Raw genomic sequence first — 14,680 nt, 5'->3', positions numbered from 1 at the left:
AGAAGTAATTTATGAGGTCACTGTTGCATTGGGCTCACACCCTCCATCTTCATGGTCTGCAGTTATTTCCCTCAATCCTCTGTCATTAGGGTGGATTGTTTATCTGGGGGGGTCATCTGGAGTCCGAGGGCTCTGCATCACAGAGGCCTAAAGTGCCTCTTGTCCACTTTCCTCTTTACCCTTGGTGGCTGTGTCAGGCACACACACCTCTTCTTTACCATGGCGGTGAGGCCTGGAGAGAGCGGGGGAAACTCATATTCAACACTTTAAAAAAAAAAATCTAAATAGAATTTCTTTTGCAGGAGAGGATTAAAGCCATGGGATGGAGTGAGAGTTTGGTGTTCTGGGGGATTGTCACTATCTCTTTGGGGTGCCCTCATTTGCGTGGACTCGAGCCACCATGCCTGTGTGTGACCCAGGGGGCCTGGTACCTGATCATCATGACCCACCCTTCAGGCCCTAGCTCAGAGGCGCCTGTGGGAAGTCTCAGCTAAATCCAGAACTGGATTAAACAGTTCTTCCAGCTGCTCACACACCACCTATTTTCATTGTTTTATTGGCGTGTGTCCCCTACTGGACTTGGAGGGCATGAAACATTGTCTTGTCCTTCACCAGATCCTCGGTAGAGCCCAGAACCACACCTGGTCCCTGGGAACATGCTGGGTAAAGATCTTCCTGCTGGATGGAACCCTTGCTGCCACTGGTACCGAGGAACATAGGAACTTGTGATGTGACACTGGGTTTTACCCAAAGCAGGATGCTAGAAAATGTCCTTTCCTAGGTAGGGTCTTCATACTTGGTGTGCTCGTCCGTGAAGCCTGCTGTTTTTCTCAAGGTAGCACTTCTGCCTTTCCAGCATGTACACCCCTTCGCGACACTTTCCGTCATACAGCTCATTGCAGCCTCCTTCTCCATCCCAGCCTCTAAGGAGAGAAAGCCACTCTCCCGTGTGTGTGGGGTATCTCTGACCGTGCCCTGGCTGGTGCCAGTTGGAGAGTTGGAGTGGCATGCTCCCTCCCACCTGGAGCTCACCCCGGGCCTGTGAATGCCAGAGTCAGCATCCATTCTCCTTGCCCTCCCTTTGCATTGTGCCCCAGGCTGTATGGGACTTAGTCTTTATTTAATACTTGTTGGCTCCATTAAAATGCAGTGATGTCTTCCTGGCCAGTTATCCAATGGGCAGAAAACGGAACTTGTTGGGAATAATGAAACTAATAACAGATTTTGACAGCAGTGATCTGTGCAGCCACTGAGATGGTTATCAAAAAGCAGCCTTTCTTCTGCTTCCTGCGGCCAACCTGCTTGGAACATCTTACAAAGGCCCGGTTGTCACGATAAACCTCTCTGGCCATCAATTTTCAAAGTCTGGTTCTCCAGAACATCTTGATCAGTTCTTAAAATTAATTATTATCAGAAACAAGTGAAATGATATCTCGGGAAGATCTTTTCAAACACCAACGGGCGTTGTGGTGGAGTTGCCAGATAAGGGGAAATATATCAGCTGGAAGGTCTTGTAATAAACCACCTGAACACCTTGATTAAGTGTCAGTGAATGTGGAGTATCAGGAGCATGATAATAAGGGTATAAAGTGGGAAGACTTGAAAGGTAGTAAGGTCTTGGTTCAGTGATGGGAGATGTTATGAAGCCGAGGAAAGAAATTAAGTTCTCAGGGCTGGGGAAGGCTGGTTGTGTGATGGCCTGAGCAGGCTGCTCCTATGGTGATCCCCTGCTGGTCTGTCCACATCTGCTTTGCTTTAACATCCCTTCCTACACCCCCACGTGCTCAACCCTGGCCTGCAATGCAGGAGATGCCTGCTAAATGCTGAACTGAGCTAAACTGAATTTTCAGTGGGCTGCAAACTCTCCACGGGCCAGACATGTAGCATTTAATAGATGTTGAAGGACTGAGTGATTGGGATATTTGCATGTATATCCTTCCAACCTAACAGAGGAACATGCCAACCCAATGATTCCTAATCAACAGCTAGTCTTCTGTGAGTGTCTGCTGTATATCTCTTACCCATGTCATGTTTATTGCGTGCTAAGTGTATACATGCATTATCTCAGTCTTGCAAGAGTACTATTAGGCTATTTTAGAGAAAGGGAAGCAGAGGCTCATACATGTAGGGCATGGCAGATTTGAGATTTGACCTTGGCCATGCACTGAATCTAGGCTGGACTGCCTTTCCCAGCTGTCCGGTGGCCTGCAGCCCACAGAGGTTTGGGAGCCTCAGGCCGTTGTGTGGAGTGCAGCCTCCCTGTTCACCTGTGCATGGCTCAAGCATTTAGGATTTCCCTGAACCTAAGGACTCTTTTCGGTCCTTCTCCTTCAGATTCCAAGGCACATGCCACTTGTGAAGGGCATAACAAACAGGGCTTAAACATACCCCTTTGGTGCATCAGCAGTATTGTCTCGTTCCAGCTTTGAATGTAGAAAGGGAAGATCCTCTTGGAGGATGGGAGAAGTGGGGAACCATGTCTAGCATTTCCTGCATGGAGTTGGGAGTGGGTTGTCATGACACTTTGAAGATTGTATGGTGGCCTGGGGTATCCTCAGACTTGGAAGCTCCCTCTCAGGAGCCCGGTGGACTGTGCTCACAGGTGTGTGTTTGGGGAAGGGGCTTGGGAAGAAGATGGGACTGACCTTCACACAACATAACTTGTGCATCAGACATGGTGCTGGAGCCTGTCTTCCCACGCACCTAGGAGGGAAGGGGGAGCTATCCTCCCATTTGACAGCTGAGGAAGCTGAGCCTCAGAGAGGCTAAGAATCATGGTCAAGGCTACATAGCTAATAAATGGTAGAGCTGGGATGTCCCCCAGTCTTGTTTCTTCCTGGAATACATGTTCTGTTCTTGACATATTGTTTCACTTTCCTGGGGAATAAGTCCTTGGGGGAGGCTTGTGTCCTTTATTCATAGCATAAAATTGGAGACTGTGTACTGCAAATAAGCTTAAAAGTCATGCAGTCTAAAAAACAAAGTAAGTGGGAGTCTACAGAGGATTAAGTGTCTTATTTACATGTTAGCTACATCTGGTAGCTGAAGATGTGTCTCTTTCTTCCCCATACCTTTCTTCAAGGATGGATTGGAATCGAAGACCAGCTCTTTATTCCTGAGGAGGAGGGCAAGGATTGATGGGCTTCAAGGTTAGGAACCCTTAGGAGGTTTTGAATTCCAGAGGTGGAGCTTACAATGTGATAATGTCACAGCAAAGGAGTGTGGTTTTTCTTTTCTCTTTCATCTTTGACATTGGTGGGCTGAGGATCCTAGTGGAGCCATGTTAGAGCAAGACCACACAGCCACCCCTGAGTCTGGGTCTGTGTCTCTGATTGTCTCCTTTCCTCATCTCCAGTCTCTTCCATCTCGTTGGTGAGAGCATTCCATCATGGTGGACTTGGGGAGGCCTGGACACTCTGCCTTGTCTGCAGTGTATGCTGAGTTCTGGGGACACAGCAGTGAATATCAAAGACAGGCTTTTTTCTCATGGGACTTAGGATCTAGGAGAGCAAATAGGCAATAAGCAAGAAAACAAATCATAGGTTTTCAGATAATAGTAACTGCTAGGAAGGAAATAAATCAAGTGACAGCAAAATAACCTTTTGGGGAGAAGAAACAGCATTAGCAAAGGCTCCAAAGTGGCGAGAGCTTGGCCTGTGGGACGGGTGTGGCAAGGAGAAGAGTGAGTGGGGGAGGGGTGGGGGGAAGGGACGAGCAGGTGCAGAACCTACAGAGCCTGTGGCAGGTCTTAGCATGTCATTCTCTGCAGGGGGGAAACTGCTAATGAGCTTTAAGCCAGGGAGTGATGTGACTTGATGTATGCTCCAAACATTCTTATATGCTTCGCTCCATTTTGTCCAGTGCTGGTGGGTGTACAGTGGACTGTTTTCTCAGCAGAAAGACTTGTGATCCAGTTTTATGTTGGGAGAATGAGGTTCTTTGTGTTAGCCTGGGTGATAGGAGTTCTCTGTGTGGTCTAGCCTGGGTCAGTGTTATTTTATATTGGGATTTGAACTCACAAAAGTAGTGCTCCATGCTTTTTTATCCTCTATTTTCCTCAAGGAGCTTGAGGAGGAGAGGAAGATGGGTCCAGGCAGGATTTAGGCACCCTTGGGTCACCATCTAAGGGGATCATTGAATACTTGGCTAACTTAATCACCACCCCCCCTTTCAGGTGCACTCAGCCAGTTAATGGCAGCAAGAACCCGGTGACCTGGGTCCCAGGTGGATGTGATTTTTATGATCACATCCTGCCCTTGGGTTCACACTTCTCATTGCTGCCCCTTCCTGTCTGTTGTCTCTTCCCAAATTTTACCCCAGTTGTGAACTGTAGCTTAAAGTATAGCGTAGGGCTGTCATCTTTACCTAGAGGGAAAAAAAAGACCAATTCCTTTAAAATTGCCCATTCTCCTTGGATAGGAGTTGGTTTATGTTGACAGCTATGGGGTTTACGTATAGATCTTATATCTGTTTTTTTCAGACCATGAAATTATGTCCGGTTTCAGTACATATTTCACTGATATAATTAAGCTGTTCATTCCCTCTGAGTTGGTTTTAGCCATATTCAGCAGCATCCCAGGATGCTTTTCATGTTTCACACTGTTGAAGGATGAGACCTCAGTTCAAGACCCAGCTCTGCTACTTACCAGCTCTTTGGCCTCTGGCAAATTACTTTTTGCTCTGAGCTTTGATGTTCTCAGTGAAAATTGATATAATGGCATAAGTGAATGGTACCTAACGTTCACACTTAGGCTTTTGAAGCAGTGACTTAAGTAACTCAATCCTTGTAACAGCCCTACTTGGAAACTACTATTTTATTTCCATTTTACAGATGCAAATATTGAGGTACAGCTCAATCATTGGCTCACGGTTCCCTAGTTGGAAAATAGAACAACAGGGATAGAAAGCCAGAGTCTGTGCTCTGAGCACCTAACTGAAGCTACTCGTGGATCCTCCCTGAGAGACTTGATTGGCAAAATGCATGCATCACCCTTATCACAGTGCCAGGCACGTAGCCCGTGCCCTTCCCATCTGTCTTCCTGTAATTCTGAAGAGTTGTCCTCTCAGAGGCCTTCTCAGTAGAAAGATAGAAGCTTTGAATCCAAATGGGCTTTCTGCTGATGGTGACAGTCCCTCGGCACCCAGTGCTCAAGATGGATCGCGTGCTGAGCGGGTAGGTGTCGACCAGGCAGAGCTGAAGGAAAAGTGGTGTTCTGCCACGACCTCCCCCCAGTCACGTGGGCTGCCTTTAGGATTGCGGGCAGGCGTCCATTCCTGCCTGACCTTCCTGCTCTTGTTGGAGTCCTCGCTGTCTGACTCGCACCTCATGCTCAGAATTAATACCTTCCTCCAGATGTCTTTAGCACCCACGGGGTTTGGCACGGGGGTTGACACTGCTTTTGTGTGTGACTGTCTAGTAAGAATCTGCCTTTGTAGATGCCTGGCTGTGGGTTTTGTCATTGTCGAGTCTCCTCTGTGGGTGCTGGGCTCCTTGAGTGGGTGGAACATGCCCTCTCATTTTACCTCCCTGGAATGATGGACATCCTCTCAATGGGACCAGGACAGGAGCCCGCAGAACAGCAGCTTGCCCGGGGTGCCCAATTGAGGGTGATGGAGTCAGGTCATGGCTTGGCCACAAAGACTTCTGTTTTCTCTCTCTGCTCAGCCGGCTGTGCCAGATTGGGGAACAGAGTTTGGGGTGTGGCCATTGCAGGAAACCTGTGGGGTGGCTCTGCATCCCCAGATGTGTGGTGAGGCTGCATGGGTGATCCACAACACAGCTGTGGGTTCCTTTCTTGGTTTTCTAGTCGTGAGTAAAGACAGGCCCTATGAAATGTGGAATTGAAATGTATTTGGCTTAACTGAGATAGGAATTAGCCAAATTTTTCCCTTCCTTTGCGCTCTGCAATCTGGGTCTTGGTAGCAGAATTGTTCATCTTGGTCCTTCTCGCTGGGTAGCTGGGGGGCTGTCTGGAGCCTCAGAGAAGCAGGAGCAGCGTTTGGCCCGGTGGGGCTCATGGGAGTCCCTTAGCTTCTTCATGGTGAGAGGGTGGCCCCGGGGCAGGTGTCTGGTGCTTCCTGCATCTCTGTGGCTCTGAGAGGGGACCTTGGTTTCTGCCTGGAGGATGGGGTCCAGGCGTGGGGGGAAACAGCTGCCATTTTTGCCCTCTGCCTTTTGCCCTGCCCCTTCTTCCATGAAGCACACTTCCAGCTTCTCTCCCCTTTCAGGCACTTCATAACTTGTGGTTCAGCTGATTTATGGGGCTAAGGTAAGCTCATTATGTGAGATGTCAGTAATTATATGAATTGATGAGGAGATTTCCCTGTTCCTTCCCTTGGATGCTTGCAAAATCATTTCAGGTGGATTTTGCGTTTTGACCTAAACAGTGATGAATTTAGACATTAGCTTCTCTCAGTTCAGGATAACTTCTGCATTCATTGCTTTGTAACAGGGTCATCCCAGGTGGGGTTTCTGATGAGGTTTTCCTGCACCGAGAGTGACAGAGGCCCCCTGCATCTTCGATGAGTGTGTGTTGTCTTTATTTTCCTAATTATTAATTATTAAGAGCATTACCTGGAAGGACTTCAGCCTGTTGGCTCCTGTTGAAAATGCTTGCTGCATTCCCAGACAGATTCAGTGTGAGTGGTGGTATGTTCTTGAAGATTAAAAAAAACAAAACAAAGCATAAGCCCTTGGAAATAAACTTGGTGGATAGTCCTATTGTAGTATAACTGCGCAGGTGCATTAGCAGTGACAAACCCAGGGGTTAAATCCAGCTTGCAGAGGTGTTTTGTTTGGCCTGGACAACATGTTAAAAAATATTTTTTTGAATTGGTTGCTAACATTAAAAAATTACAAGATGTTCCCTGAAACCCCATGAATTGGGATTTCCCATTTTTTGTGGAAAATTCTCAGATATGGCCACGTGGCTCACCGACCTCTATGGAGATAGTTGGCTGGCACTGAGTAACGGCTGCCCCTCCCCACGGGGCACACGGGTGCTGTCTAATGTGCATCTGTGTGAACCTGGTCTACCTTGTTGATTTAATTGATCGGTTTGGCCCCATCTGGCGTTTGAGTGTGCGGCTCCAGGAGCAGATGAGCAAGCATTAGTATGCTCAGTGATCGACTCCTTGCCTCTGTGGTCTCCATCCTGGCTGCAGTTCACATCTCTCTTCTGGTGAGTGCACACACCTTCTGCTGGTCTGCCTGCCTCCACCTTTGCAACCTCCCTGCTCTGCAGTCAGTGCTCGGCAAGGAAGGGAGACTGGTCCTTGTGAAACACATCAGACGGTTACTCCTCTGTTCAAATCCTTGCTAAGGTTCTCAGTGTCTCTCAGAGGAAAACCTAACACATGCTGTCCTACAGCTCCATCAAGATCTGGCTTCCTGCTGCCTCTCTGAGTTGGTCTCCTCCTGTCTCCCTTGCTCACTCTCTTCTAGCCGCACTGCCCTCCTTGCTGTTTTGTGAACAGGACAGACCTCAGGGCCTTGGCACGGTGTCCCTGGATGCTCCTCTCCTAGGTAACTGCTCGGCTAATTCCCTCACTTCCTTTAGGTCTTGGGTTGAGTCCCACCTTATCATTGAGGCCCTCCCACATCATCTGATTTATTACCGCAACGTATTTCCACCCCAATTCCTGTGTTTTTTATCCCCACCTACCTAACTCTACCTTTTCATTTTTTTTTGTGGTACTTAATCCCTTTTAACACATCAAATGCTTTCTGTATCACGTGCATTGTTTGCCTCTTCTCTTTGCCTGAATGTGAATTTGACAATGACAAGGATCTTTTTTGCTCATCGTTTTATCCCAGGCATCTAGAACAATGCCTGGCACTTCGTCGATATTAATAAATGTCTATTGTTGGACGTAGTTGAAATCACGGAGTGTTTTAAAAACTTCAAGGTGATTGAAGTTTAGAATGATGGAAATGGGAGCTGTTGGTCTCATTGTACACTGCCCAGCAGGTAAGCTCCCCAGAGGGACTGGCAGTGTGGGCGCCATCCAGCCTGAGGCGCGAGGGCCAGAGTTCCAGAACTTTGCCTGGATTTTGTTCCCTGTGGGGTCATATTGCTCCTTCATCTTCTCCTCTGTAACCGAGGATGAAGGGGGTGGCATATTTTGCATCAAACAGAGCAAAGGGGAAGTGGAGAAGAAGGCAAGAGCAGGGACAGTGTGCATTGCACATTTGGGAGAACTTCCTGGTGAACCTGTCGGTGCCTGTCACCTGCACTGTAAGATTCAGAATTGTTTCCAAAATCTGGATCAGTGCTATTAAAAATACACCTTTTCTCATTTTCCGTGTTTCTGTTCGAAATCCCTTTTTGGGCTCAGACATTTTCTCCCTTTCCTTGCTGACATACAACGGGATTTCACAGCGCTGCCTCACCCAGCCACAGCTTTGATGTTGTCGCTGGGGGGACAGGCCGAGATGTGACCCCTCGCCGCCCGGACTGCTTTTGAGAGCCCCTGTGTTCACTCTATGGTGTGTAAGGTAGTGTTTCACATTTTCACTTCCATTCCTACTCACTAATAGAAAATTAATTACAGTGAAATAGGAAATAATAGAGGCCAAACATCACCTCGGCCAAGTGGCATAAAACACACCTCATCCCCACTCGAGATGGTTGTCAATAAAAAGTGACATTTAAAAACGCTGACTATATTCAAACCTGTGAAATGCTTTCTCCCATAATTTAAAGTCATTTTAGGGGAGATGTGCAAGTCTGTTTTGTTGTAATGTCTATAAGCATATTAATCTCACGAGGACTAGAATATCTGCAGTGGTTGTACGTTTCCCTAAAAGCTTTTTCAAGAGAAACCTAACAACTTCTACTGAAGAAATGAAAACCTGCTCAGACTCAGGAGATCTGAAATAAACGGGTCTGTTTTCTCCCAGACACCACAGCATTACACCTGCAACCTGTCTTCCCTGGCTTTTCGGTGCTGGCTTCTAGGTGCAATCCTCACGAGCAGGTGGGACTCCTCCCAGCTCCTTGGGAGGGACAGAGAAATGCTTGAAAGGTGCTATTTCAAGGGGCGCTCTTCCTCCTGGAGAAACCCGAGGCTTAAGTCTTGACATCTCAGATGGAATGCAAGCCTTTCTGGAATGAAAATCCCCTGAGCTTTCCTCTAAAAGAAAGAGGTGCTGGGGGTACCTGGGTGGCTCACTCGGTTAAGCAGCTGACTTCAGCTCAGGGCATGAATTCGTGGTTTGTGAGATCAAGCCCCACGTCGGGCTCTGTGCTGACAGCTCAGAGCCTGGAACCTGTTTCAGATTCTGTGTCTCCTTCTCTCTCTGCCCCTCCCCCACTCACGCTCTGTCTCTCTCTGTATCTCTCTGAAAAATAAACACCCCCCCCCCAAAATTTTTTTAATTAAAAAAAAAAAAAAGAAGTGCTGGGATCCTGGGATTCATGGAGTGGCAGGGGCCGTTCTGTGCAGTGTGTGGGGAGAGGGGCATGTGCATTGTTTGCACCTAGATACCCCGCTGCTCCGGCAGGCAGGCTTTTCTCAGAGCTGTGTGACCTTGGGCAAGTTACATAACCTCTGTAAGCCCTCATTTCCCAGCTTTCAGGTGAGAATGTGAGTAGTACCTGCTTCAGAGCATTATTGTGAGGAGCAAATCAGATGATGAAGGTAAAGCCAGCACATGGCTAGCACTTAATAAACCTTTGCCTTTGTTAGTTATCATTTTGCCAAGTTTCTCCAACCCCCCCCCCCCCCCCCCCCCGTATTCATCTGTTCCTTACACTTGTCACAGCAAACATAAAGATAGGAACCCCCTGAGCATGACCACTTTGTCTCCAGCTGTATTGATTCCATGAGTGGGACTTGGTACCCAAGTCCCCTAATGTTCTGGTACCCTCGAACCATCAGGGATTGCCCCTGGTTCCCAGGCCCTGGTTTATGTTGGGTTTGGTGCAAGGATGCCCTGCAGCCTCTGCTGGGAGGCAGGCCTTCTCTTTGCTCTGTCCCCATACGCGTCTGCTGACTTGGGCTCCAGCAAAGCAGGACATTCAGGGGTAGGCTGGGAAGGGGTTTCCAGTAGGTGCTCTTGCGGTAACTCTGTGAGTGGCCGTGGAAGGACCTCCTTCTGGGTAGCAGGAACCACCCCTGGTTTATATGGAGGCAGACTGACTTTCTTCTCTATGATCCACCCTTTTCTTTCCTCCTTGCCGGCCGTTCTTTGGACCACACGTGTTTGGGTATTTGCTCACAGAGCACCCATCTCCTTGGCTAGGAGCATTGTTGTCTTCTCAAAAGCCCTCTGAAGTTCTGAGGGCTGTGCTGAGGGCCTTGTAAGGGGCCCTTGGATGGCCACCGTGGTGGTTGCCTTGCCAGGCTCTCTGCATGACCCCAAAGACCGGTTTTGTTAAAGCTCTTCCTCTTGATCCCCCAAACAAGGAGTAATACATTTCATTTCCAAGGCCCCCTTTTCTAGGAAATGCAGATTTGCTCTTCTGGTTAGACGGTGTAGATGAAGACAGAGCAGTCGTCTCTTAGGTGCTGGTGGGGGTCAGGACTCTGCATAGCTTCCTTGCAGGACTCACTGGTCTCCTTGTCCATTTGTGAATCTTCCTGTCCCAAGCTGGCTTGAGCCTCTTCCCAGTGGAGGCTCCACTAGTAATGAGAGTCTCTCCTGGAGTCATTCTCATTTGTCGCCAGGACCTGCAGGGTCTGCGTGGGCTGGTGGGGGTTACGGTAGGCTGGCTAGGTACAGCCCCTGGCTGTGGGGACAGGAAATAGGAATTGGCCTTTTTGGAGCTGCAGTTAAAGCACTGTTGCCTTCTGCCCTGTGGCCTGGCGATAATGCCACTGGCCAGAGGTTGCAGTGTCCTTGGCCGCAGCTTCGAGATGCACGGCTGCACACAGTGTGGGCACGAGGACCACAGTCATCTTCAAGTCCATGAGTGTAAACCAGGCCTCCCTCTGCAGATGAGTCTACTGATTCAAGTGTAGTGGATGAGACTTGACTCAGGCCAGTTGTGAGAGACTGAAGAGTAATTATGTTATTTTCAGGGAATATTGACCTCAGAAATAGTCCAGAAAAGTGAAACTCTGCCAGAGTTAGCAAGCGTTGTGGTTTCTTTACTTTTCATGAACAAAGTATTTTGCTTTTCATCCCTACACGAACCTTTCCTCGTTGTTGGTGAGGATGCCGTGCAGATGGTCTGGCCTTCACATGAGACTCTGTTTGGCTGTGAGCTTCTCTGGTAGTGGACATCTGCAGGGAGTAAATATTTTTCAGTAATGGAGACAAAGTCATGGATTTTTTGTTTGTTTGTTTCTTTTACTAAAGAGGCATTATAACCTGGGAGTGAAGAACCTGACCTCTGAATTCTCCCTGATAAAATTCAGTGAGCTCTTAATTGCAAAAACTTGCCCCACACATTGCCTAGCTGTCAATAAGTATTAGTTATCATGGTTACATGATACAGTCTTTCCTTGATGCCCCAAGTCATGGCATATTTGAAACATTTTCTGGCTTTTTTGTCAGCACCTTATGTGGGCTACGATGACTCTGAAAAATAGAACTTTGAGGAAAAATACAGAGCTTACTAAAATTTAAAGGTTTTTTTTTTTTTTAAGGTTTTTTTTTTTTTTTTTTTTTTTGTTTTTGGGGCAGAGAGAGACAGAGCATGAACGGGGGAGGGGCAGAGAGAGAGGGAGACACAGAATCGGAAACAGGCTCCAGGCTCTGAGCCATCAGCCCAGAGCCTGATGCGGGGCTCGAACTCCCGGACCGCGAGATCGTGACTTGGCTGAAGTCGGACGCTTAACCGACTGCGCCACCCAGGCGCCCCCTAAAATTTAAATGGTAAGTGCACATCTCTCAGGTGACATACATGTTCTTGCCTTCCATTGTGCATCCTTCCTGTGAGTGGTACAATCACTCTTCCCCACCCGAGAGTGATGGCCCTTCCCCATCCAGTTCCTCTGGCCCTCTTCAGTTCTCCCACCTGCCTGCAGTGTCAGATTGTTGGGAAGTCACATGGCTTGGTGCATGATATACCTTACTGGCTAGGTTTCTCTGCCCTGTCTGTGGATTCCAGATTATGGCAGGTGGATACCCTTGGAATCCTTTCTGACCTCTTTCTGGCCCCTCGTTCATTTTCAGGAATAAACAGGTGCTCTAGTAGTAGATTTTATCGATCACTTAACCAGGGAGAAGTTATGGAAATATTATCCATAAAATTGTGGTAAAACCCTGTTAATGTGCCAATTTCCCAAATTAGCAAATCAATTAGATTTGTTGAGTATTTGTTTAGCTGTGGTTTCCTGGTGACTCCTGCTTTATTTACTCTCATAATTTCTCCAAAGATTTGTTTCTGTTTTCCTGAGAGAAGAATGTGTTGTGCATATCCTATGCACAGAAACTGCTAGAACAGCTAGGGGCAGAGAGATAAATTAAGCAAATATTTCAGATTTGTTACTGTATTTTCATCAGCCATATAAGTTAATGATCCAAGGCCAGATACATTGCCTAATGCCAGGCACAGCCATGCTAAATTCTACTTTTCCTGGGGGGACTGGGGATAGATTACAGTTCAGGTTTCTCTGGCCTGGGTCCTAGGGTGATGGGGACCTGCCTCATGACGCTTTATCTTCAACTGAATACAGTCTCTGGGCACCAATTATTTCAAAGGCCCAGGTATTGTCATCCTGCCACCTTGTTCCAACCCATCAGCTAACAAGGCTGCCTCCCTGAGGTATTCATGTACCTGGGGATTGCTGGCCTCATTGAAAGTCTTGTCCGCCTGCAGAAGAGCCCCATGTGTGGGTTGTAGAGGCTGCTATCAATATAGTGTGAACTGGTGGAGGGGACTTGCTGGTGTCCTGCACGGGCTCCCTGGGCTACTGAAGACTGACCCTACCTTTGCCATTCCAGTAATTCATCTTCCTTCTTTTGGACTCAAATTGTCTTTTGTTTGGGAAATTCTCCTTAAAGATTCACTTGATTAATACCTATTGAACATTTGCTGTGTGGTGGGTATAGTACTAGCCACAGTAGGTAGGAGGGTAGGTGCGTCCAGGAAGGCTTCCTGGTAGAGGTTATGTCTGAGGTGAGTCTCGAAGAATGTGAAAGAGATCCAAGTGAAATGATGCCCACAGAGTAACTCAGTTTGGCCCTTCATACCCTGAGTAGTAGGTATTAATATCATTCCCCTTGGATGGAGGAGGAAGTGAATCTCAGAAAGGGTAAGTAATTTGCTCAAGGTCAAGAACTAGTATGCGAACTTAGGAAGTCTTTTTCCAAAGTCCACAAGCTCAGTCACTGCAACTCAGTGGTAGATAGGCAGGCAAAACCCACAGTTTGATCCATTGTTAACAAGGAGAAGAAGGAGGCATTTGTGATGATTGAGAGGACAATGAGTAAATCTAACCTCCCTCAGGGCTGGCTCTTTGAAGGGAGGGGAGGTGGGGGTGAAGAGAAAGAGAGGCTTGATCTCTTTCCTGAAGTAGTGTATGATCCAGTTAGAAAAGGCTGAGAAAGCTCTGGTTGATAGAAATAGTAACTATGGTTCCATCTGCAGCCAACTGTCGATCTCTAGGAGATGACATCAGGTTGTCACCACTGGCATCAACACACCATGTGAGGGCACCATCCTCAAATATGGAGAAGGGATGGGCATTGCGCTTCTCAACTCGTGGAACAGCTCTTAAGATGAGTGAGATGCCCCTGCAATTCTAGAGGTCACCAGACTTCCATGGAGCTCCTTTCATCCCACTCCCTGAAGGAGTTCTTTGGAAAAGTTCTGGTTCTGCTATGCCCAGAATTCGTGATCCCCAAAGACCACCAGGGAGCCGAGTCCAATGCAAAAGCAAAAGAGCCTTTATTCGAGCTAGCTCGAGCTCAATCCCCTACCTGCACCGAAGCAGCGGTAATATACCGGGAGAGAGCGAGTTTCAAAAGCACAAAGGTTTTATTGGGGTCTGGGGGCAGTTGGTGAGGTAATGGCTGTGGCCTCAGCCGATTGGCTGGGGAAGGGTCGGAGTCCTGTTACGCAGGTCGCTGGGCGTGTTTTGATCGGGAAGTTTGAACGGGTGAGCGGGAGGTTACTCAAGGGGAGGAGGCGTGGTCAAGGTTTAGTCACTCACGGTGGAGGACACAGAACAAGATGCAGTTGGCTGGCGTAGGCCCGCCCTTTCAGTTCTTGACCTGGCATCCTGGAAGGAGCATGGAGCAGGATTTTGAGTTTCTGGATTAAGAGTCTGAAGAAAACATCAGTTGTGATACTGCCTCTATTGTTTACTTACTGGGTGACCTTGGGCAATTTGTTTAACATCTGTAGGTCTGTCTTCTTCATCTGTCAAATGAAAGTAATACTTAGGGTAAGTAGATGTTGATGGTTGTGAAAGTATTTTGAAATTTCAAAGTATAAAAGTTTAATGTTCTTTGCAGAGTACATTCTTAATGTTATATTTTCTCATCCTGCTGGGTGGAAGGAAGCTAACTTACCACGAAGATGCCTTCTCTTGGGTGGAAGTGAATCTGCACAGCCACATTTTGAGGCCAGATGAGCCACTTCACATGCATGGGATTAATAAGTGTGTTGTTATGGATGGCTACTTAACTTCTCTCAGTCTCTCCTTTGGCTATACAGTAAGGAGACTGGGCTCTGCCTTGCAGGATCATTATGAAAATGACATGAGCCACGAAAGGCTCTGGAAG

General features: G+C 47.7%; 1 protein-coding gene across 1 annotated transcript in view; it reads left to right on the top strand.

Moving 5' to 3' along the window:
- Positions 1–14,680, top strand: part of SPOCK1 (SPARC (osteonectin), cwcv and kazal like domains proteoglycan 1) — a 517,472-nt gene that overhangs the window by 104,632 nt on the left and 398,160 nt on the right. The gene's annotated exons all lie outside the window — the stretch shown is intronic.

The sequence above is a fragment of the Lynx canadensis genome, chromosome A1 (assembly GCF_007474595.2).
Source record: "Lynx canadensis isolate LIC74 chromosome A1, mLynCan4.pri.v2, whole genome shotgun sequence".
NCBI lineage: Eukaryota > Metazoa > Chordata > Mammalia > Carnivora > Felidae > Lynx > Lynx canadensis.
The sequence above is the reverse complement of the archived record's forward strand: the minus strand, read 5'-3'. Positions and strand labels throughout refer to the sequence as shown.